This window comes from Diabrotica virgifera, chromosome 6 (assembly GCF_917563875.1).
Source record: "Diabrotica virgifera virgifera chromosome 6, PGI_DIABVI_V3a".
In the NCBI taxonomy this organism is placed as follows: Eukaryota; Metazoa; Arthropoda; class Insecta; order Coleoptera; family Chrysomelidae; genus Diabrotica; species Diabrotica virgifera.
In genome coordinates, this window is record NC_065448.1 from 154,988,072 (window position 1) to 155,014,666 (window position 26,595).

Sequence of the window (26,595 nt, forward strand, 5' to 3'; positions counted from 1 at the left end):
TTATGTAATTCCTCAAGTTCTTTGTCTATAACAAACTTATCGACATCCGGATCAACTGTTACCCAAAAAATTCGTATTCTACGGGTCAAAATATATAAAAAAAACTTGGGTAAGTCCATCTGAATTAAGGAGGCCGTTGTACCCCCCCTGGCGACAGGACTAGATTGATGAAATCTCAAAAAGTTTTTTGCAAGACAATATTGAAAACTCCTTTGTATTTTAATTGCTAATCAAACGTGCGCGACACTATTTTCCACCGACAGTATGGTGCCAGGAATAAATTCGTTATTTCGTAAACCGGCGACTTTAAGAAAAATTCCCGAAACAGGTCGATTTTTATTTTTAAGTTATGATATTGTGGCATATATGGTATACTAGTGGCGTCATCCGTCTGGGCGTAATGACGTAATCGATGATTTTTTTAAATAAGAATAGTCGTGTGGTAGCTCATTTGAAAGGCTCTTTAATTGTCTATTCAGCAATATAAACATTTATATAATTATTTATACAGGGTGTCCTTCTACTTATTTTTTTGTCAAATAATTTAATTTAATAAAAAAATTTTGGACACCCTGTATAAATAATTACGTAAATGTTTATATTACTGAATAGAGAATTGAAGAACCTTTTAAATGAGGTAGCACACGATGGATGGATGACGTCACTAGTATACCATATGTGCCACAATATCATAACTTAAAAATAAAAATCGACCTGTTTCGGGATTTTTTCTTAAAGTCGCCGGTTTACGAAATAACGAATTTATTCCTTTCATTTGCACCATACTGTCGGTGGAAAATAGTGTTGCGCACGCTTGATTAGCAATTAAAAAACAAAGGAGTTTTGAATATTGTATTGCAAAAAACTCTTCGGGATTTCATCAATCGATGTTTAAAGAATATCTACCTACCTTGGCAACATTAAAATTTTCAGTTTTTCACATAGGTTTTGAGGGTTAAAAATGGCCAATTTCGCAATTTTTCAATTTTTAATCGCTTATATGTCAAAAACTATCATTTTTAAAGAAAAGTCACTAAAGACCTTTTCTGTTTGGAATGATCCAAAAAACCTAAAAAGACTTTTTTCCATGCAAAAAAAAATATTTTAGGAATAAAACAAAAAAAACTTTTGGTCCTGGCAACATGCAAATTTGTTAAAAGGAGTCCTTTTTGAGTAAGATTGTGCAAAAAATCCGAATCAGAATATTTTTCCTAGCGGATGCGCAGTGGCTTTCTGGACTAATTAAAATGTAATATTTTACAGGTTTTGTATAGCTATATGCATTGAGTTTTATTTTTTATTTTAATCCATTTTAAATCTAAATAATGCAATTACGTTTGCAATTACGCAACTTATATGTTCAATATAAATCCAATAATGGTCTAGTGGATAGGACACCTGGTTTTCAACCAGAAAGGATTCCCGGCATCGGAAATGGTTTCTGTTTTGCAATGACATTTTGATTAAAAAAATGATTTTTTTATTATACTTTTTATATTTTGTCCTATAACTAATAAAAAAATGAAAAAAACATTTTAAAGAAACGCTTTTCTTTAGTTACGAGTGACAAAAATTAAAAATATTATTAAAAATCAACTAAAAAGCAAAACATAAAAAAAAATTGAAAAATCTAACACATTCCTCAAAGAAAAGCATGCCACGTCTTCATCGAATAAACGGTTTTCGCCCAACGCTTTTCTTTAACGAATGTGTTAGATTTTTTCAATTTTTTTTTATTTTTTGTTTTTTAGTTGATTCTTTTGTATTATTTTTAATTTTGTCACTCGTAACTAAAGAAAAGCGTTTTCTTAAAAATGTTTTTTTCATTTTTTTATTTTTTACTTTTTAGTCTTACACTTTTCAAACATTAAAATATATCGTCATGTTTATTAAAATATCTATACAATATATGATGTACTAACATGAAAAAAAGTCGGAATCGGCAAAAAATTTGAAAGTTTATTGTTTATTTATGAAGCATAACGTAAACAATTAACGTAAAAAGTGAAATTATGTAGAGTTCATATCATTAGCTACAATCTAGAAAAGTTTCAAGTTTTTACATTGTAAGAAAAAAGAGAATTTAAGCATTTTCCATTAAAATCGTTTTTTTTATTTAAACAATTAATAAACATAAAAAAAATTATTGAAAAATTCGTGTATTGTTCCCGAGAATGCATATGTCTGCAAATTTTCATTCATTTGCATTGAAGAAAAGGCAGTCAAATTAACGTCTAAAGATTTGACGCAAACTATTGAACTAAATAAAAGCGTTTAATAATAAAAAGGTGTTATTATAAAAAGTTATTTTTTTATAAAAGTGTAATTATTTAATCTATTGAATGAAATGAACAAACTCTGTACTATATAATTACATTTTATACAGTTTGTCGACAAATTAAACTTCCTTTGCTAGATTTAACTATCGTAGTATATCCTTCTGCTTAAGTTCTTTAGGATTAACAGCAGCTTCTTTATTACCATTTACCGCAAAATTAAAACTCGTCTCTGCAGCCAAACTAGGGGCTGTAAACATCCGAGCTGACCCTGGCCCTAAATTGCCCATACTTTATTCCAGGGTTATTGTCACAGAATTCCTTGCATAGGACCAAAAACTTGCTTCTAAGTTCTAGGAGTTGTTGTTTGACTGGATAGTTGACGACTGCACAAATGCTGCAGACGTCATCGTTACCTGTTCGTGGCCGTCGGTAGCGCAGCCTGCGTAGATGAGTATTTAATCCGGCTTGCGTGGCGAAGTTAGTGCCACAGATGCAGACAACCATCTTCGAGTCCGATGGATTTGAAGTTTACTGGACCAGTAGGAAGAATATCTTACTGGTCTCTGACAAACGATTTGGGATGTACGTTAACTAAAGTTCAAGCTCCCAGGAATCTGGGAGGGTGTGTAGTGTTAATGAGTTCGAAAACCCGAAAGGACAGTAGCTATACGGTGTGCGACTTTAGGTCCCGGCACGAAACCGATATCTCAAAATCAAGCACACACTAAAAATCGGGTACACCCCACCGCAATCAGCACTCCCCTTCGGCAAATAAGACACCGGGCTCTAAAAAGTGCTCGAATCTCTTATTCGCTGCACGAACGTGGACGTTCATGGTTTGGATGATTTTATGTGGTATAGGTGAACACGTCGTCCACCCAAAAGCGTATTAAAGTTTAACAAGAAAACAAAAAATTGAGATTTGGAGTACTCCAAGATCGCAATCCGATCAACTATACACCAAGTGAACGACGAGCCAGCTTCGGCATTACACTTACCAAATAATTTTTATATAATTATTTTCTTACAATCATATCCTGCTTTATTATAAATGATTAGTCCTGTCGCCAGGGGGGGTACAACGGCCTCCTGTATTCAGATGGACTTACCCAAGTCTTTTTTTTATGTATTTTGACCCGTAGAACACGAATTTTTTGGGTAACAGTTGATCCGGATGTCGATAAGATTGTTATAAACAAAGAAGTTGAGGAATTACATAACAGCGATTTCTCGCAAAACAAAATATGTTTTTGTATTTTTTGGGCCATTCTAACCAAAAAGTGTTCCTACAAATTTTTTCGTAGGATGCATAGTTTTCGAGATAAACGCGGTGGAACTTTCAAAAAATCGAAAAATTGCAATTTTTGTATCCGAATAACTTTTGATTAAAAAATAAAATAGCAATTCTGCTTACCGCATTTGAAAGTTCAAGTCAAAGTATATCGGTTTTAGTTATTTGCATTGCTAAAAATTTATTATTTTATTGTTAAACAAAAGTATAAACACCTAGTGCTGGAGTGATGTTTTCAATGATTTCTCATTTAAAATCGAACGAGTAGGTAGAGTAGGTACAAGTGCAAGCGAGGCTATTTCTACGTAGCATGCATGTAAACGCATGTATTAGGCACGGGAAACACTATGTGTTTATAGCTTTTTTAGCAATAAACACATAAATTTTTAGCAATGTATATATTCGAAACCGATAGAATTTGACTTGAACTTTCAAATGCGGTAAGCAGAATTGCTATTTTATTTTTTAATTAAAAGTTATTCGGGTTCAAAAATTGCAATTTTTCGATTTTTTGTAAGTTCAACCGCGTTTATCTCGAAAACTGTGCATCCTACGAAAAAACTTGTAGAAACATTTTTTGGTTAGAATGGCCGAAAAAATACAAAAACATGTTTTGTTTTGCGAGAAATCGCTGTTATGTAATTCCTGAACTTCTTTGTTTATAACAATCTTATCGACATCCGGATCAACTGTTACCCAAAAAATTCGTGTTCTACGGACCAAAATACATAGTAAAAACTTGGGTAAGTCCATCTGAATACAGGAGGCCGTTGTACCCCCCTGGCGACAGGACTAGATGAAACGAGTGCAACTACTTAGGAGTTGAAACGGTTATTCTATTATTCTTAAAAAAAGTTTGTGTAGTCATCTGGCTCACTGTGGAAGCCTCGGAACAATTCCCCATATCCATGACTCGAACGTATATTTAACCAGTTTTTTTATCCACAATGTTCTTTACCTCCTTTTTTCCTCTTCTTGAGAACCAAAGCAGATGCGATTAGAAACTCCATTCTCCTTGACTGCACAATGGAAATTGACACTTTATTGATCTTTATTATTGAGTCGTCTTGTCTACCATTTTTATCTATATTGATCAATATTATTGAGTCGTGTGAGCGCTAGCGTTTTTTTACCATTTATTCGTCAATAACAGCTTTGTTCGCAGACAGTCCATGACTGGTTTCTGACTGATTTCTGACTCTTTCGCAAGCGCAGTTCCGTTTTCAAGCGCTTGAAAACGGAACTGCGCATGTGAAACAGTCAGAAATCAGTTATGAACTATAGGGGAGCGCATATAGATTTTCACTTCCAAAAAAATCAAACAAGATAGAACTTTTTGTAATTTCATTAAAAAATGTTCAATAAACAACATATCAAAAAGTTCTACTCGAGAAGTGGGTGCTTCATTTTTTATTAAACAAATGAACTGCGAAATTCGATGTTTTTTTTAAATAACTCCGAAAACATAAATTTTACAATAAAACTGACTTAGCCATTGAAAAATTCAGATAATTTTACAAAAAAAAACTTTTATAAAGATTTTTCTTAAATTAAATCTATAGCTTCTATAATTTTTTATTTATAACACTAAAGTCACCCTTCTTACAAACATTGGCGCACTGTAAACTAGCATTTGGCGAAGTGCACGGTTGAGTTATTTTAATGTAATTCTTTAACTAATGGATAAAATGAAATTTTACAAATTGGAAGCGAAAGAACAATAAATTAAGCTATCTTATGGTTATAATAAAAAGAAATGAAATATCTGGATATAAGAACGGTGTGGGCGGAAATTGAGACTTAGACTAATTTTGTTTAAAAATTATTTAAAAATGTGTAACTAATACAATTTTTCGTATAATACCCCCAACTTTGCACAACTTACTTTTCAAATATCTTTATAAACGATGTTTCATTCAAAAAAAAAATCTCAAAAATTTAATTCAAATGATACAACGACGTGTCAAAAAATGTAATTTTTGAAAACTTCGTAGATCTAGAGAATTACTACCAATTTTAGACGGCATTACTCAAGTTTGAACAAATTTATTACAAGTTTTTAGGTGCTTTTTTAAAGCTTAGGATGTAGTCCTTAAAATGCACTAAATGATTTTACTTCAGAAGTGAAATAAACTATTTCTTTTTGAGAAAATTAAGAAGGGTAACACAAATGTAATACAAAAACCGAAAATTACCAGCTAAAAAATGTTTATACAAACTGATCAAAACTTTTTTCTGTAAAACTTACCTAAAATACATATATTAATAAACTTCAACAATAATAAATGTTCAACAACAAAAAAAATTTTCAGATAGTGTGTCTGCGTAACTGGGAACCTATTGATAACTTTTTTATTATGAGTTTTACGAAAAAAAGGTATTCTTTATAAAATACTCTTCATCGTTTATAATCTAAGATGCATCCACCAAATATCAAATTTTATCAATTTTATATGAGGTATGTCAAAAAATATGAATTTCACTCAAGAGTAAAGTACCTTTATATTTTACAATATCGAAAATTGTTATTAAGAAAAGTTGTTTGTAATTAAAAAATATGTTTCAGTATTCAAATACATCCTTTTAGTTAAAATATTGTGAATAATAAAGGCACTTAACTCTTAAGAAAAATTCATATTTTTTAAATACCTCGTATAAAGTTGAAAAAGTTTGATATCTGATGGTTTTATCTTAGATTTTAGACCAGGTAGAGCATTTTATGAAGAATAACTACTTTTTTCGTAAAATTGATAATAAAATAGTTATCATAATTGTATTAAAATGATGATGGGTATGTCCGTAATTTGAGAAAAAAATGATTTTTTTTTTCGATTAGAGTGATGTAGTTCTACATTAAAACATAGTTTTTGATTTCAAACAACTTTTCATAATAGCATTTTTTCATATTCTGTAATATAAAGGTACTTTACCCTTTAACGAAATTCATATTTTTAACACAACTCGTATAAAATTGATAACATTTGATATCTGATGTTTGAGTTTTAGATTTTTGACTATCCAGAGCTTTTTATGAAGAATAACTTTTCTTCGTAAAACTGATAATAAAAAAGTTTTCCATGTGGTTCCTAGCTACGCAGACATACTATATAAGAGCTTCTGTATAAGAATTTTCACATTGTAATGCCATATTCGGATTCAGCATAATCAAAAACAAAATTGAAACATGCTTGATCAAAGGAAAATGATAAATTCAACGATATTTTTAAAATTATTTATACAAAACAATTGTTATTGTTTAAACAATTAATAAACAATTAGCGGCCAAATCTGCGAGTATAACTTTTTACTTTAACGTGTATATAAACTAAAAAAAAATAGTTTTAGAAAAATATAAGCGTGTTTGATTTTTTTCCCAAACAATGAATATTTTCGTTCTAATTGCACTCCCCTATCAGCACGAACAAAGCTATTATTGCTTCAATAATATTGACCGTGTAATGTCACCTAAGAAATTTAATAAGAACTTTAATAATTTCGTAGAAAATTTGTGTAGAATTTTTTAATCTATTGATATTTTTCTTTTAAATTAATGAACTCCATACTTTATAATCACATTGTATACAGTTTGTCGACAAATTACACTTCCTTTGCTAGATATAACTATCGTAGCTAGGTAGCTAGGTAGCTAGCTTTAACTATCCTTCTGCTTAACTTCCATGGGATTAACAGCAGCTTCTTTATTCCCATTTACCGCAAAATTAAAACCCGTCTCTGCAGCCAAACTAGGGGCTGTAAACATCCGAGCTGACCCTGGCCCTAAATTGCCCATACTTAATTCCATGGCTATTGTCACAGAATTCCTTGCATGGGACCAAAAACGGGCTTCTAAGGTCTAGGAGTTGTTGTTGTGCAGACGTCGTCGTTACCTGTTCGTGGCTCTCGGCAGCGCAACCTGCATAGATGAGTATCTAAACCGGCTAGCGTGCCGAAGTTAGTGCCACAGATCTAGACAACCATCTTCGAGTTCGATGGATTTGAAGTTTACTGGACCAGTAGGAAGAATATCTTACTGGTCTCTGACAAACGATTTGGGATGTACGTTAACTAAAGTTCAAGCTCCCAGGAATCTGGGAGGGTGTGTAGTCTTAATGAGTTCGAAAACCCGAAAGGACAGTAGCTATACGGTGTGCGACTTTAGGTGCACGAAACCGATATCTCAAAATCAAGCACACACTACCAATCGTGTACATCCCACCGCAATCAGCAATCCCCTTCCGCAAATAAGACACCAGCTTCAAAGGAATTTCCAGCTTCACGAACGTGGACGTTCATGGATTGGATGATTTTATATGGTCTAGGTGAACATGTCGTCCACTTAAAAGCGTATTAAAGTTTAACAAGAAAACGAAAAATTGAGATTTGGAGTACTCCAGGATCGCAATCCGATCAACTATACACCAAGTGAACGACGAGCCAGCTTCGACACCAAACTTACCAAATAATTTTTATATAAGTATTTTCTTACAATAATATCCTGCTTTATGATAAATGATGAAACGAGTGCAACTACTTAGGTGTTGAAACGGTTATTCTATTATTCTTAAAAAAAGTTTGTGTAGTCATCTGGCTCACTGTGGAAGCCTCGGAACAATTCCCCATATCCATGACTCGAACGTATATTTAACCAGTTTTTTTTATCCACAATGTTCTTTACCTCCTTTTTTTCCCCTTGTTGAGAACCAAAGCAGATGCGATTAGAAACTCCAGATCCATTCTCCTTCACTGCACAATGGAAATTGACACTTTATTGATCTTTATTATTGAGTCGTGTTGGCTACCATTTTTATCTATATTGATTAATATTATTGAGTTGTGTGAGCGCTAGCGTTTTTTTACCATTTATTCGTCAATAACAGCTTTGTTCGCAGACAGTCCATGACTGGTTTCTGACTGATTTCTGACTCTTTCGCAAGCGCAGTTCCGTTTTCAAGCGCTTGAAAACGGAACTGCGCATGTGAAACTGTCAGAAATCAGTGATGAACTATCAGCACGAAAAAAGCTATTATTGCTTCAATAATATTGACCGTGTAATGTCGCCTAAGAAATTTAATAAGAACTTTAATAATTTCGTAGAAAATTTGTTTAGAATTTTTTAATCCATTGATATTTTTCTTTTAAATTAATGAACTCCATACTTTATAATCATATTGTATACAGTTTGTCGACAAATTACACTTCCTTTGCTACATTTAACTATCGTAGTATATCCTTCTGCTTAACTTCTATAGGATTAACAGCAGCTTCTTTATTCCCATTTACCGCAAAATTAAAACCCGTCTCTGCAGCCAAACTAGGGGCTGTAAACATCCGAGCTGACCCTAGCCCTAAATTGCCCATACTTAATTTCAGGGTTATTGTCACAGAATTCTTTGCATGGGACCAAAAACGGGCTTCTAATGTCTAGGGGTTGTTGTTTGACTGGATATTGGACAACTGCACAAATGCTGCAGACGTCGTCGTTACCTGTTCGTGGCCGTCGGTAGCGCAGCCTGCTAGATGAGTATCTAATCCGGCTTGCGTGGCGAAGTTAGTGCCACAGATGCAGACAACCATCTTTGAGTTCGATGGATTTGAAGTTTACTGGACCAGTAGGAAGAATATCTTACTGGTCTCTGACAAACGATTTGGGATGTACGTTAACTAAAGTTCAAGCTCCCAGGAATCTGGGAGGGTGTGTAGTCTTAATGAGTTCGAAACCCCGAAAGGACAGTAGCTATACGGTGTGCGACTTTAGGTCCCGGCACGAAACCGATATCTCAAAATCAAGCACACACTACAAATCGGGTACACCCCACCGCAATCAGCACTCCCCTTCCGCAAATAAGACACCGGGCTCTAAAAAGTGCTCGAATCTCTTATTCGCTGCACGAACGTGGACGTTCATGGTTTGGATGATTTTGATGTGGTATAGGTGAACACGTCGTCCACCCAAAAGCGTATTAAAGTTTAACAAGAAAAGAAAAAATTGACATTTGGAGTACTCCAAGATCGCAATCCGATCAACTATACACCAAGTGAACGACGAGCCAGCTTCCACACCACACTTACCAAATAATTTGTATATAATTATTTTCTTACAATCATATCCTGCTTTATAATAAATGATGAAACGAGTGCAACTACTTAGGAGTTGAAACGGTTATTCTATTATTCTTAAAAAAAGTTTGTGTAGTCATCTGGCTCACTGTGGGAGCCTCGGAACAATTCCCCATATCCATGACTCGAACGTATATTTAACCAGTTTTTTTTTATCCACAATGTTCTTTACCTCCTTTTTTCCTCTTCTTGAGAACCAAAGCAGCTGCGATTAGAAACTCTAGATCCATTCTCCTTGACTGCACAATGGAAATTGACACTTTATTGATCTTTATTATTGAGTCGTCTTGTCTACCATTTTTATCTATATTGATCAATATTATTGAGTCGTGTGAGCGCTAGCGTTTTTTTACCATTTATTCTTCGTATTACCTATTATCTTATGGTTATAATAAAAAGAAATGAAATATCTGCATATAATAACGGTGTGGGCGGAAATTGAGACTTACATTAATTTTGTTTAAAAATGATTTAAAAATGTGTAACTAATACAATTTTTCGTATAATACCCTCAACTTTGCACAACTTACCTTTCAAATAACGTTATAAACGATGTTTCATTAAAAAAAAAATCTGAAAAATTTAATTCAATGATACGACGACGTCTCAAAAAATGTAATTTTTGAAAACTTTGTAGATTTACAGAATTACTACCAATTTAAGACGGCATTACTCAAGTTTGAACAAATTTATTACAAGTTTTTAGGTGCTTTTTTAAAGCTTAGGATGTAGTCCTTAAAATGCACTAAATGATTTTACTTCAGAGGTGAAATAAACTATTTCTTTTTGAGAAAATTAAGAAGGATAACACAAATGTAATACAAAGACCGAAAATTACCAGCTAAAAAATGTTTATACAAACTGATCAAAACTTTTTTCTGTAAAACTTACCTAAAATACATATATTAATAAACTTCAACAATAATAAATGTTCATCAACAAAAAAATATTTCAGCTCTTATACAGTGTGTATGCGTAACTGGGAACCTATTGATAACTTTTTTATTATGAGATTTACGAAAAAAAGGTATTCTTTATTAAATACTCTTCATCGTTTATAATCTAAGATGCAACCACCAAATATCAAATTTGATCAATTTTATATGAGGTATGTCACAATATCGAAAATTGTTATTAAGAAAAGTTGTTTGTAATTTAAAAATATGTTTCAGTATTCAAATACATCCTTTTCGTTAAAATATTGTGAATAATAAAGGCACTTAACTCTTAAGAAAAATTCATATTTTTACATACCTCGTATAAAGTTGAAAAAGTTTGATATCTGATGGTTTTAGCTTAGATTTTAGACCAGGTAGAGCATTTTATGAAGAATAACTACTTTTTTCGTAAAATTGATAATAAAATAGTTATCATAATTGTATTAAAATGATGATGGGTATGTTCGTAGTTTGAGAAACAAATGAATGAATTTTTTTTTCGATTAGAGTGATGTAGTTGTATATTAAAACATAGTTTTTGATTTCAAACAACTTTTCATAATAGCATTTTTTGATATTATAATTCATATTTTTAACACAACTCGTATAAAATTGATAACATTTGATATCTGATGTTTGAGTTTTAGATTTTTGACTATCCAGAGCTTTTTATGAAGAACAACATTTCTTCGTAAAATTGATAATAAAAAAGTTTTCCATGTGGTTTCTAGCTAAGCAAACATACTGTATAAGAGCTTCTGTAGAAGAATTTTCACATTGTAATGCCATATTCGGATTCAGCATAATCAAAAACAAAATTGAAACATGTTTGATAAAGGAAAATGATAAATTCAACGATATTTTTAAAATTATTTATACAAAACAATTGTTATTGTTTAAACAACTAATAAACAATTAGCGGCCAAATCTGCGAGTATAACTTTTTACTTTAACGTGTATATAAACTAACAAAAAAAGTTTTAGAAAAATATAAGCTTGTTTGATTTTTTCCCAAACAATGAATGTTTTCGTTCTAATTGCACTCCCCTATCAGCACGAACAAAGCATTATTGCTTCAACAATATTGACCGTGTAATGTCGCCTAAGAAATTTAATAAGAACTTTAATAATTTCGTAGAAAATTTGTGTAGAACTTTTTAATCCATTGATATTTTTCTTTTAAATTAATGAACTCCATACTTTATAATCACATTGTATAGTTTGTCGACAAATTACACTTCCTTTGCTAGATTTAACTATCGTAGTATATCCTTCTGCTTAACTTCCATGGGATTAACAGCAGCTTCTTTATTCCCATTTACCGCAAAATTAAAACCCGTCTCTGTAGCCAAACTAGGGGCTGTAAACATCCGAGCTGACCCTGGCCCTAAATTGCCCATACTTAATTCCAGGGTTATTGTCACAGAATTCCTTGCATGGGACCAAAAACGGGCTTCTAAGGTCTAGGGGTTGTTGTTTGACTGGATAGTGGACGACCGGTTGAATTTCCAGTGGTCAAATTGTAATTATTTTTCGCGTGAGGTATTTCTAGGAATGGCAATTTTATTGGAACATTTTATCCTTTTGTGTGTTCATTGTTTTAGTTAAGTGGCTAAACGGCTTAACATAATTGGGAGATGGTGAATTTAACTTTCGTAACAAATTAATATATCTAGGCCATTCAGTTGTTACTGATATGACAAGGGCATATTCAATATCTTAATAATTTATTAAAATCAGTTTTCTTCAACAGTATTTAGTATATTTTATTACGATTAACATCATGCTACCTTTATGTAGTTGCCAAAATTTCAAAAATTTTTACGAGGTCTTCCGAATACCATAGCTTTGATCGCGCAGGACATCCTGGGTATGCCCAGAGGGAGAACGCCTGCGCATTACAAAATCGAGCGTTCGCGAAGTTCAAATCTTTCCCTCTGAACACCCTCCGGATTTTTAATTCGGTGTTCGCGCAGTACAGAAAAAAGATCCTGAACGTGTCCGGAATACGCTCTCGACGTTCGAGGATTTTGTTTCGGATTTTAAGTTCGCACAGGCGCACAAAATATTTGGGAAGAATTTCTTGACATTTGTTCTTACTCCTTCCGGTCCTTCCAATTCTTTCTTAACCTAAAATATTGTTTTGTTAAACAACTTGTAGATGTAGATTCTGGTTTTTAAAGTTTCAAAGTTATGTAAAGTGTTGTATCATTTAAATATTCTTCAAACAAATTTTAATATTTTTTATATTAAAGCTTTTTTAGTTGTGTTTGTCAATGTTTTCCATTAGTATGTTTATAAATACGTAGGTACCTTGTCTAGTATTATTTTCATTCGATATTCGATAATTATTTATTACGGTAGTATGTATTACAATAAATTGTACTCTGTTTTTACTTAATTTCTTCTATCTAGATGAGCTTATAAGAACCTACATATTCTTGTGGTTTATTTTTCAGTTTCATTTATGAGTTAAATTAGTCTTATTGAATATAATGAAACATAAACAACACATCAAACTTTTTCTGAAACTATTTCTTGTGTCTTGTTATATTTCATTATTTTTGTGGTGTAATAAACCACAACACAATGCCACGCACAACCTATTAAATTCAATACATATACATATATCAAAATTGGAAATTATTGCTTTACTAAATTATTCCTTCCTTCAGATAATGTTCAACCCCCAGAAAGTTAAAGGTAATTTTTATATCTAAATATCAAGCTGCCATTTCTAAGTAATACATAACAATCTTTTACTCTCTACAAAAATGGAAGCCGGATTTCGGCGTGGAAATACCAGATTATCGAAATAATGTGGAAATAATAAAGAAAGACGCTAATCAAATTTCTAACTTCTAAGAAAGGCATTGAATAGAAAGTTAATCATTTGCCTGTTGCTTTTATTCTCTTTCTCTTTGTTGACATACAAATTTGTTGCATTCGCATTTTTTTGACATTGATTTCGAAATAAGAAAGGGACAACAAAAGGTTTCCTTCTCTAACCTTAATGTATGCAACCCGTCATTACATTACGAATCCGAAATTTGTTCGCGGAGCGAAAAATCCTGAGCATGTCCAGGATAAGTTTACGTTGACGCCTGCGCATTGGAAACTAATCCCGAACTTACTCTGAATACGTTCGATTTGTACTGCGCGAACACTGCTTATACGAATTGGACGTACATACTTACCGGAGTTAGACAGGAATGCGTCCATGCGATCCATGCCCCGGAATCTTATATGGAAAAATTGGGGAATTTCCCCCACCACTTCCACACCGCTCAGCTAAATAAGGAGAAACGACAGCCTTTCTCGCTCACGAAGACTTTAACCAATCATTTATGTTAAAACACCATACCTGAATGTCACAAATAAAATAATCAAACGAGGCTTAACTCGACGATGTCAATTATTGTCAATAGGGATTTTCATTCAGTCATGTGTTTCGAGCTTCTGTCATGTGTCACATAATATTAATATATCTACGTCATACGTTATTGATATATACCAATGATACAAACCAAAGACGTATGGCGTAGATATATTAATATTATGTGACACATGACAGAAGCTCGAAACAAATGACAGTCGATGAAAAGCCCTATTCTTCAAAAGTAATGACAGTTAGAGTTAGTGCAAATACAAATAATTTTCTATTATAGTTTACAGTTTTTATTGTATTATCTGTAACGATTTATTCTTAGTAATTTCAATTTCAGTTGGTTCCTTATCCTTCGTTTATAAAGTGTAGTGTGTAGTTTTGTTTTAGTTGCGAAAGAACTTTGGTGTTGTGTTAATAAAAGAAATAAACATGGTTTATTATTGTTGTGTACAAATCATAGAAAAGTTAGAAAATGCATAGGTAAATAGTAATTAGTTTATAACTGTTTTATCTGAAACAACGAATAAATACACGTACCTATATTTAGGTAAAAATTGTCTAACTTTTTTATATCCCTTTTCCTTACTAAATTTGACAGCAAAAATAACATATTTTGCAACTTGAGAATTCCGAATAATTTATGAGTATTACTTAGATATTATTTAAATAAAATACTTTAACAAGCTTAGTAAGTTTTGGTATTTTATTTTAATGATATAGGTGAGATTATTTCTTGTAAAATAACAAGATATTTTAATTAGTAACGAAATTGCCCGCAAGAGGCGCTAAACGGATAAAATTAATTCTTGTCCATTTGAATTTCCCGCCAAATGGTGATTAGTTAACACATCGCTCGCAAATGGCGTAAGGAACCAAATTTTTACATTGAGTTGCCTATCTATCTGGTAATACTATATATTATTTATCTATATGCGTGATCTCTGCGCACAGCACACCCCCACCTAGCAATGCAAGTTCCGTGTTAACGAGTGAAACGACGATTGTTGCATAAGCCAGTGGTAGGGCGCGTAACTATATGCCATATGGCGGTAAATTCAAAAGGGCTGTAAAATTAACTTGGATTGAGAACTCATTTTAATGTAAAACAAAATCAATATAACCTTAAAATAACAAAAGAAAATAAAATCCTTATCCTATACGATAATACTTTGATTGATAAAAATATATCTGTATGTATTTATCAATCAACGTTTATAATAATTCCTATACTATTTGGATTTTCTTGTGTTATTTTGAGTTTATATTTATTTTCCATTACATTAAAATGCCAAAGTGGTTAAAAAATTAAAGAATAAAACATAAAATACAATCCTTATTTATAAAAATGTTTATATGTATGTTCATAAAATATGTTTGTTATCAATTATCAATGTAGAAACTTAAACACAACTACATTATTACACATATATTTACACAATATTATTATTTATTCATCAGTTTAAACCACACCAAAATTGTATACATTTGGAATAAAACACAACTGCTGTAATTCACTTTACACTTTTTGTTGCTGGATGCACTATTTTGCACTATTTATGAAAAACTAAAACAAATAAATATGGCGTCGGATTTTTCTCAAGGAAATGAAAACTGACAAAGAAAGTGACAGAATACAGAACGAACTGAACGAACGACGTGCAGAAACCTGCAGAAATGAGACTAGTAGTGCCATCCCGTGCAAGGGAGCAAACGTGCATTGACCTTGAATATCCCTGTTGCATTGCTATGTGGGAGTGTGCTGTGATCTCTGCGTTTCTTTTTAACATAGCTGTAGACTATGTATGTTCTCTCCAAACTAGACTCCGACAAAAGCAGTGGCGGATCTAGACAATTGCCTTAAGGGGGAACTTCCAATGAAACACCAATCAAAAGACATTAAAAAGATAAACTTAAACTACATAAAAGACATAAATAATAAAAATAAAAATGTATACCATTTTTATTCAGTTGCAATGCGAAGCGAAAACTGTCTTAATTTCCACCTAGATCAGAGAGTGCAGCCAGCAATTTTATCGACGATTTCATCTCTTGTTAGAGGTTCATCAGAGACTGCATAGGCTGCTCTCTCTCTGGCCCAGGTAAAATTTTTCGACATATTAAACCCCCATTGCAACTGACGAGACGGTAGTAGGTGCGTAGCGGCATCTACTAAATAAAAGACTAAGCTTTCAACCTAATGAAAATATTTGTAAATTAAATATTTTTAAAAGATTTTTAATTGAAAAACTTATTGGCCCATCTTCCTGGTGACACCTCCAAGGCTTCTACAATAAGCAAGCCAAAGCCATTATTTAGCAGATGCCGCTACGCACCTACTACCGTCTCGTCAGTTGCAATGGAGGCTTAATATGTCGAAAATTTTTACCTGGACCAGAGAGAGCAGCCTATGCAGTCTCTGATGAACCTCTAACAAGAGGTGAAATCGTCGAAAAGAGTGCTGGCTGCACTCTCTGACCTAGGTGAAAATTAAGACAGTTTTGACTTCGCATTGCAACTAAATAAAAATGGTATACATTTTTATTTTTATATTAGTATTACTCCTATAGAGTAACTAGGTCCATTTTCCGTTGGAACTTTGCCACGCTGCAGACGGGGGTTGTGAATTGCATAGTGTAGAATTCCTTCCCTTTTGTCTTCACTGCAGCATCCATTTGGCTTGCATATTGTAGAAGCCTTGGAGGTGTCACCAGGAAGATGGGCCAATAAGTTTTTCAATTAAAAATCTTTTAAAAATATTTAATTTACAAATATTTTCATTAGGTTGAAAAACTTAGTCTTTTACATAAATAATAACTTATGTGCATTAACTTCCCTTAACTTTCCTCTTCTTCTTCTTCTTCTTCTTCTTCTTCTTCTTGTCTTTATCGGTCCCTTGTTTCTTTCACCCATTTTTCAACTCTATTCTGTTTCATAACTTTCCTAACTATCGTATTTATTGGGTTGAATTTGTCTCTCTGTGGTTTGAGTTTCTTGTCATCTAATACATTTTTATATCCTAACAACTTTTTTCTTTAATTTTGGACCTTGTTAGGGGGTAAAATTTCAAAATTTTTTCTCCCGTCCATCGCCACTGGACACAAGAGGGATACAAGGGACGTTAACCACACGCCTAAGCGATCTAAAATAGGCTAATGATATCTGTCTCTTAGGAGAAAGGTTCCAAGCTGTAGCAGACCAATTGGAAACACTTTCCACTGAAGCCAATAAAATAGGTTTGAAAATCTTTCTTTCTTTCTCCCCTTCCTTTTACCCTATGAGGGTGTCGGATTTGGGATCACTATTTTAATTTACATTCACCCATCTTTTCGATTCTTTTCTGTTTTCTGCCATTATTTTCAATTCCTCGAGTGATTTTACTTTAACTTTTCCCGCCTCTACTACTTGCTGTATCCATTTTTTTCTTGGTCTGCCTCTTTTTCTTTTTACGATGTTCTTTGCTTCGTGGACTTTTCTTGTAATTCTGTTGGGTTGCATCCTCATCAAATGCCCATACCAATTCATTTGTCTCTTTTTTTAGTTTATTCATTATTGGTTTTTGGTTGGCCATTCTCCTAATAGTCTCGTTGCTTAATCTATCCCATTTTATCTGTCCAACTATCCTTCTTAAATGTCTCATCTCCATTGCATATATTCTGCTCTTATGTTTTTCCAGAATTGTCCAGTTTTCACTTGCATAGAGCACAGTCGGTATCACTATTATATTATATATGTTTATTTTTGTCTCTTGCAAGTTCTTTTCCCTAGTATTTGGGCTAAGGCACAGTATAGCTTGTTTGATTTCTTTGCTCTATTTGTTATTTACTAGTCTATTTTTCCGTCGTTAGTAATGATACTTCCCAGGTATTCGTAAGTTGTAACTATTTCCAGTTCAGAGATTTTATCTTCATTTCATTATCTTCTTTGCCGTTGATTATCATTATCTTACCTTTTCCCTCATTTCTTTCCATTTTCAGTTCTTCTATCTCTTCTACCCATATATCCATTAGTTTCTGCATTTTGTTCTCGGAATCTGCTATTAGTACTATGTCGTCCCCATACATTAAGGACTCTATTGTTACCGGTTGTAATCTATGGTATCCTATTATTGTATGTAGTTGGTTGGTTCTTGCTTTAGTTTTTCTTATTAATTCGTTCATTACGATTATGAATAACGGAGGGCTGAGACTATCTCCTTGTTTAATAACTCTCTTCCAATTAAATTCTTCTGATCGTTCCCCTGTTATTGGTACTCTTCCTATTACCTCTTTGTAAGTACTTTCTATAATTTTTATCAATCTGGAACATTTATTTTCCACAAGCATTCCCTTATAATTTGTAAAAATTATAAATTCCTTATAAAAAAAAATAATAAAAAAAACAGAGTAAAAAAAAACAGTAGTACTAATAGTTTTAAATTTAGATACTAAGCATATATTTTGTAAAAGAGAGAATTCAAAACACATTGACTGGCCAGTTGGTTGCTTAAACCAGTGCCAATAAAACATAAACACACACACCTTATAATTTGTCTTTCTATCGTGTCAAATGCTGCTCTTAGGTATATGAATGCTAATACCAGTTTCCCCCCGTGTCTAAGCTTCTTTCGATTAGGTTCCTGATGATATATATGTTGTCATTTGTTTGTCTTCCTGGTCTAAATGCCGCTTGTTCTTCTCTTAATTTCATTTCTACTCCTTGCCTTAGTTTCTTCTCTATTATTTTCGTATACATTTTAAAGCATACCGATGACAGACATATTGCTCTGTAGATTGCTTGTTTTTTTTTGTTTTTGAAAATCAATATTAATAAAATAAAATCCATGAGAATAAATGTAAGAAACAACATACTATTTACTATTAACCACATGCTGATTGAAAATGTGGAAAATTTTACGTATTTTGGAAGTGTCATAACAGAAAGCGGTGGTGCAGAATACGATATTCGTATAAGGATACGAAATGATTAAAAAGCATTCAGCATACTCAACCCTGTTTGGAGATCATTGCAATGGAATGAAGCAATCACATCAGTAGAATAGCAGACATAAGGGTCTAGCAAGGGACAAATCATTAAGTAGTAGAAGTATCGGCCGACTGCCCAAGACTGACAATCTTCCACGGAGGCAACAATCCGTCAATGAACAAGCCAAACTACTGGTATAAAGGAAGAAGAAGACATCCATTTTTTGGCTTTCCAGTTAAAAATTTTGAATATTCTACTTTTTTGTTTTTTTTTTGACACTCTTACCAGTTTGCGCCAAAGAAAACATTTAAATTTTAGCTCTCTTCTACTATTATTAAAAAAAAAAGAATGTGTGTGTACTTTGTACGCACGTAAGAAGTTATACTTCTATTATATGATTATATGATTATAAACGAAATTAATGTACTTTTTATTTATATTTTATTTAAATATTAAACTAATTTATACTTACTACTTCTCAAACATTTTTATTAAAACAGTGCCAAAAATTAAAATAATAAAAGAATAACACACACACAAACACATTAAAAATGCCACAAATGATTTCTGAACATTAATTGTCGGAAATTTTTTTAACTAAATACGTATTTTCTGAAAACAAAATTATGTAATAAATATACTTACTATCATAAAATGTATAAAAAAAAATAAAAAAATAAAAGTTTCTATTGGGATTCGAACCAACTTATCAGCGCGGTTGGTATTGGCGTTGTATTGGGGTTCATTCGCATTAAACGCTTCGCCACGGAGACAATGTGTCATTATGTGCGAAGATCGACTAACTAAATGGATTAAACTTTTGACATTTTTGAATTAAATCAAATTATTTTGATTTTGAATTGAAATGATTTAGAATTGAAAAATACAACAAAACATAGAGTTAGAAAACAATATATTAGGTGAATATTGATAGAAATTTTGATGGTAATCAAATTATGTAAATAAAAGTATTACATACTATGTATTTTGGTAGGTTCAAATAGGTAGGTACCTATGATACATTTACAATTATTACGTACCTGTTGCTTTAAAAACTATTTAAAAGTCACTACAATTATAAACTTTCTTGTTTCTGTCCTCACAACAATAAAACTAATACAGGGTGCGCCAAACCTCTGGTTTTCTTTGATTACGGCTAAATTATGGGATATACAAAAAAAGTTTTTAACAAAATTAATGTATATCGAAACCGTCTATAACTTAAAATTATCTTCGATTATACAGGGTGAGTCAGAACGACGATACGAACCAAAGTTGTGTTTTTTTAAATGGAACACCCTATATAGTAAATCATTTTTGAATATAATTTTTAAAAATATTAAGAATTTCTATAAGGTATTATAGGCCTAAAATTAACAATTTTCGAAATACTTACATTTTATTGAGAAAAATGGTAATATTCAAAGGGCTGTGAATTAGGCTTTCAAGGTAATAAAAATTTAAATGATATGCCAAAGTTTTTTTAGTATACTGTTATTTTTAAATAAATTAACATATCTGACATATAGGCATAGCGTATACAGTGTGATCACTATTTGCAAATACAAAATTTTCTCATTTTTTTTTAAACAGGACACCCTGTATATGAGTATTGCCTTTTGTAGTAAATATTACAGCCTTTCTTTTGGTATAAGGTTGTATGCACCTAGCATGTTTGGTTTTGTAGATATTTAAAAAAAACTATAGATTTTACGTTTTTGCGGATTTTTTATTAAAAAAATTTTTTGCAAAAAAATAATTATAATCTGGTTTTAGAAACATACATTAAAATATCAAATATGAAAATAAAAACGTAATTAAAGATTAAAATAAATTGCATACTAGTACAATTCAATTGAATTTAATAAATTAAAATTATTTTACAAAAAATATTTTAATATACCAATGAATGCATAAATTAGTTACTAAATTAAAGAAACAACCAAATTTGATATCTACCCTATAATTTTTTCTACCACAGAAACTTTCCTGTACCAAATTAATTGTTAGTCAGTGTATTGTATTTACGAGTAAGATCAGTTAAACTTTTAATTTACCTACCTCTTAAATTTACTTACATCTTGAGAACATAATTATAAATTATGCTTTGAAACAAATGAATGTTAAATGTATCAGCCAAATTTTTTATTAATATAAATAGTATTAACTGGTATCACAAAAGCTGGTAATACTTTTGTAGTTGAAATTTTTGTAACAATTTTTTATATTTTAAATTTCAATTTTTCAACCGAACAATTGGTGGATATGACATTTGTTTTGGGCGAAACCATTAGAAATTATTACCAGCTTTTGTGATACAACTACATACTTTATATAATATGTTCTCAAGATGTAGGTAAATTAAAAAGATAAAAACTGATATTCAATTTAACTAACAAAATTAGGTACAATAAAGTTACTAGGGTAGAAAAATTTCTAGGGTAGATATCAAATTTGGTTGTTTATTTGTTGTATATTAATTTTGTTGTATATCAAATTTTGTAGTAACTAATTTATGCATTCATTAGTATGGTAAAATATTTTTTGTAAAATAATTTTAAGTTATTAAATTCAATTGAATTGTACTAGTATACGATTTATTTTAATCGTTAATTACGTTTTTATTTTCATATTTGATATTTTAATGTATGTTTTTAAAACCAGATTATAATTATTTTTTTTGCAAAAAATGTTTTAATAAAATATCCGCAAAAACGTAAAATCTATAGTTTTTTTTTAATATCTACAAAACGAAACATGCTAGGTGCATACAACCTTATACCAAAAGAAAGGTTGTGATATTTACTACAATAGGCAATACTCGTATACAGGGTGTCCCGTTAAAAAAAATGAGAAAATTTTGTATTTGCAAATAGTGATCACACTGTATACTCTATGGCTATATGTCAAATATGTTAATTTATTTAAAAATAACAGTATACTAAAAAAGCTTTGGTATATCATTTAAAATTTTATTACCTTAAAAGCCTAATTCACAGCCCTTTGAATATTACCATTTTTCTCAATAAAAGTGTACATATTTCGAACATTGTTAACTTTAGGCCTATAATACCTAACATAAATTCTTAATATTTTTAAAAAATATATTTTAAAATCATTTAATATATAGGGTGTTCCATTTAAAAAAAACAAAACTTTGGTTCGTACCGTCGTTCTGACTCACCCTGTATAATCGAAAATAATTTAAAATTATAGACGGCTTCGATATACATTAATTTTGTTAAAAACATTTTTTTGTATATCCCATAATTTAGCCGTAATCAAAGAAAACCAGAGGTTTGGCGCACCCTGTATATTATACATTTGTTTACATTCATATTGAACAATTATTTATGACTGACAGATCATTTCAACACCCAATCAGAGCCCGTATAACGACTAATACCATACTGTCGGTGTGCGCATGCGTGCAGATTAATATAAATTCACCCTCAATCTCAATCGCGCCTAAAGAAGTATAACTTCAAAAATTACTTAAAAAGAAACAGTGGCTAGTCACCACATTATCACATGCTACTAGCAATGCAAAGCACTCATATTTTCTAACGGTTTTCATGAAAATACGCAACATTTTTAATAAGTTAATATACCTCTACCTTTCGTTTACTGACCATGTTGGGTATCACACCATAATGAGCACTGCAGACATGTTAATACGAAAATTCAATATTTTTACAGTGTATAATTATCTTGAAACTATGTAGAAGCAAACGAAAATAAAGAAATATTAATAATACCTACTGCTCATTAGAGAGATTTTGCACCTCTTATTTTGCAATTCCGTTATGGTTATCGTTATACTACGTCTGCGCAGTAGCGAATATATGATCCGTTATCGTTATTAAACATAAGGGATTCCGTAATTTACGGAGGTTTAAAGTAGTGCTTATCGTTATCGTTATAGTAATGGTTAAATTGCTTTGTTGCCAGAATGTAAAAAAATCAGTAAAATTACATTTACATAGATTTTAATTTTGATGACCTATAAATTAAAATATCAAAAACTGTTCAAGTATATGCTTAAAATTACAATAACGTTGTGAAGTGAGGTTATGTTTAAATAACGATAACGATGACACGAAAAACCTACTTGACAGGCTGCAAAAACTCAGCTTTTTAACGTTGCCGTAATCGTTATGCTTAATAAAGTTTACCATAGCTGAGCCAAAATCAGCGGTTATTTTAAGAGGTGCAAAATCTCTCTATTATAAGCGAAAACAAACAAGGTTGGTACATGGTATTATGTTTCTTGTTGGACTGAAATTACACTATTTACTTACGTTATTTGCATAGGTATTACGGTTTTGCGCAGAGATATTTTTTTAATGTATATAGACTATATTAGAAATATTTATGTATGTATCTAGATAAAACAGAAACATATAGGTAAAGGGGAAAAATAAGATGATTTTATCTCAAAAAAGGACATTCCTTACAGCTTCAGCATTTTTCAGTTTAAATTGTTGTTAATATATTTAACCCATTTAGCGCCAAAGGTGCGAAAACGCACCATTTTTTTGTAGAATTTTTTTTTGACAATTCGTTAATTTTTTTTAAATCTTTTAATTTTTTAAGCAACCAGAAGATATAAGTGTAACTAAATTTAATTTTGTTTAATTTCCAAACTCATGCTTTCATCACAAAAATATTTTCTAAATGTCCGACATTTTCAATCCTTCTACACAACTTTATTTTTACTGTAGTAATTTTATTGGCATAACACTTTTGTGGTCAAATAAATTAAAACATTATTTTTTTAACCTATTTGTACAACAATTGTTATAAAAATACAAAAAAAAAAATTTCTGAGTCCTCAAATCTCGTGTTTGAAAATAATGGTTCGATAACGAACCATTGGCGGAAGTCGACATAATATGTTATATTATAGTTATATTATAACTGTCTGATCAGGAATAAGTTCAAGGTGATGCACAGGCAGTAATTTGTTGGGATATTTCTTTATTATGTGTAAAAACACGTACCCACTATGCTTGCGCTCCGAGCTCCTGCAACTGCTCCACATAGTGGACACGTTTGGCGCTCCCGGACTGTGCAATTGTGCGCACTCTGCCTCGGCGCTCCAATCTGTGGCGGTTTATATGTAAGGGAGCGCATACCGTATCAATTGGAGCAGTTGCAGGGAGCGCGGAGCGCAAGAAGTTCGTGGACATAGTGGATGGTTGGCGCTCTCGGACCATGCAACAGTGTGCGCTCCGCCTCAACGGTCCAATAGGTGGTGGTTTATATGTAGAGGAGCTCATGCAGGTCGATGGAAGCAGTTGCAGGGAGCGCAAGAGGTTTGTGAACATAGTGAATGGTAGGCACTCCCTGACCGTGCAACAGTGCACGCTCCGCCTTGGCGTTCCAATTTGTGTCGGTTTATATGTAGAGGAGCGCATACCGTATCGATTGGAGCAGTTGCAAGGAACGCGGAGTGCAAGAGGTTCGTGAACATAGTGGATGGTTGGCGCTCCCGGACCGTGCAACAGTGCGCCAACGACCGTGCGGCAGTGCCTCGGTGGTCCAGTATTACGAACGTAGTGGATATGTACCTTTAGAAAGACGGGTATTCTGGTATTCAGTTTTGTTATAATCTAGGGTGGGGGAGTAGGGGGGAGGGGGCTACATAAGGGAGGTTGTGTAGTCTTGTAGACAATGTCGATTTGTCGAATTTATGCAACTGGCACAGAGCAAGATACAGGATTGGAAAGTGTAAACTGGAAATATATAAAATAATTTCTAAAAAAGATAAAGGGCCGTTCGATTTGTTTTTGAGAAAGAAGCTGCAGAAGGTGTAGGCAATGTTCTAACCATACTATTTTTGTTTATCAAAACTTCCAGGTCCATTTACACTCTAAATGTTTTGAGACTTTTCACAAAAAATAAAATTGTGTATTTTAATTTTTATACCTCATTTCCGCCAAAGGTTCGAAAACGAACCATTTTGTTGTTTTGACACCTGCCATTATCAAAGTGTAAAATAATTTTTTTACGAATGTTTAAGTTTATTTTACTCTAATTAATCAAATATATTACATATTATCGCAGTATTTCTTTGCTTGGCGGTTAATGGGTTAACCCTAAGAAGCGTCCAATGGAATGTAAATTGGCATTTGGGTAAAGGTTAAGATTATCATTAATTTTATCCTTAATATAATTATAACCTTTATCAAAATCTACCCTATGCCGAACTGCGCTTTTGCCCTGGGGGTGAAAACAACACCATCTAGGGGATGAAAATATTTTAATCAAAATAACTATGTCAATCGATATAGTGACCAATTCTGAGTAAATTTTGTTTTATAAAATTTTTTTTGCAAAATTGACACTTTTCACGTTTTATAACCGTTTTTCATGAATAACTTAAAAAAGTTTAATTATACAGGAAAAATCGTTAAGAACAAAAATGTAGTTAATAAAAAAACAAAGAGATTCGCGTCTAAAGGACCTATGTAAACCCAATAACGACTGAGTTATTGCTCTTTAAAGATGGTTATTTTCGAAGAACATCGAAATGGAGAACCTTTAATCTCAAATAACTCAAATGTGGTGTGAAGACTTAACAGACATCTTTTAAAGTTCATTAAAAAACCTTTCAAATAAACTCTGATAAAAGTTTTTTTCATAAGATCTGACTGACTTATGACGAAAATAAAGTTGTTCTCTGCTTTTTTCTTTTTGAAATGTAAAAATTAAACTCTCGCTGTTACAATCCTAATAAAAATGAATAGCTTCCCACTTGAAATTTATTTTATTTAGGTATAATTGATGCGATCCACGTGATTTGACTGGTTTGGAACACTTAGTTTAGAAAAAATAGTGGATTAAATAAAAAATGATATTTTTAAATTTTTTAAAAAAAGTCCATTTTTCTTAAATAAATATAAAAGTATTCATAATATGAAAAAATGTTTCACACATTAATTGTAGAATACTTTTAGGTTTATTTAAGAAAAACGCACTTTTTTTAAAATTATAATAATATCATTTTCGATTTAATCAACTATTTTTTCTAAACTAGGCATTCCAAACCGGTCGAATCATATGGATCGTATCAATTATACCTAAATAAAGTTAATTTCAAGTGGAAAGCTATTCATTTCTATCAGGATTGTAACGACGAGGGTCTAATTTTTTACATTTCAAAAAGAAAAAAGCAGAGAGCGACTTTATCTTCGTCATATTCAGTTCTTACGCAAAAATATTTATCAGAGCTTATTTGAAAGATTTTTAAATGCACCACCAATTAAAAAAATTGCACCACATTCGAGATATTTGAGATTGAAAATTCTCCATTTCGAGGTTCTTCGAAAATAACCATCCTGTAAAGAGTAATAACTCAGTCGTTATTGGGTTAACCTAGGTCTTTCTGACGCGAATTTCTTTGTTTTTTTTTATTAGCCACAATTTTGTTCTTAATGATTTTTTCTATAAAATTTAATTTTTTAAAGTTATTCATGAAAAACGGTTATAAAACGTGAGTTTTTTCAATAAAAAATGCATAGTTTCAATCGCAAATAACTTGGAAAGTCTCAATTCTGTAAAAAGATTTATGTTACAAAATTTACTCAGAATTGGTCACTCTATAGATTTCCATAG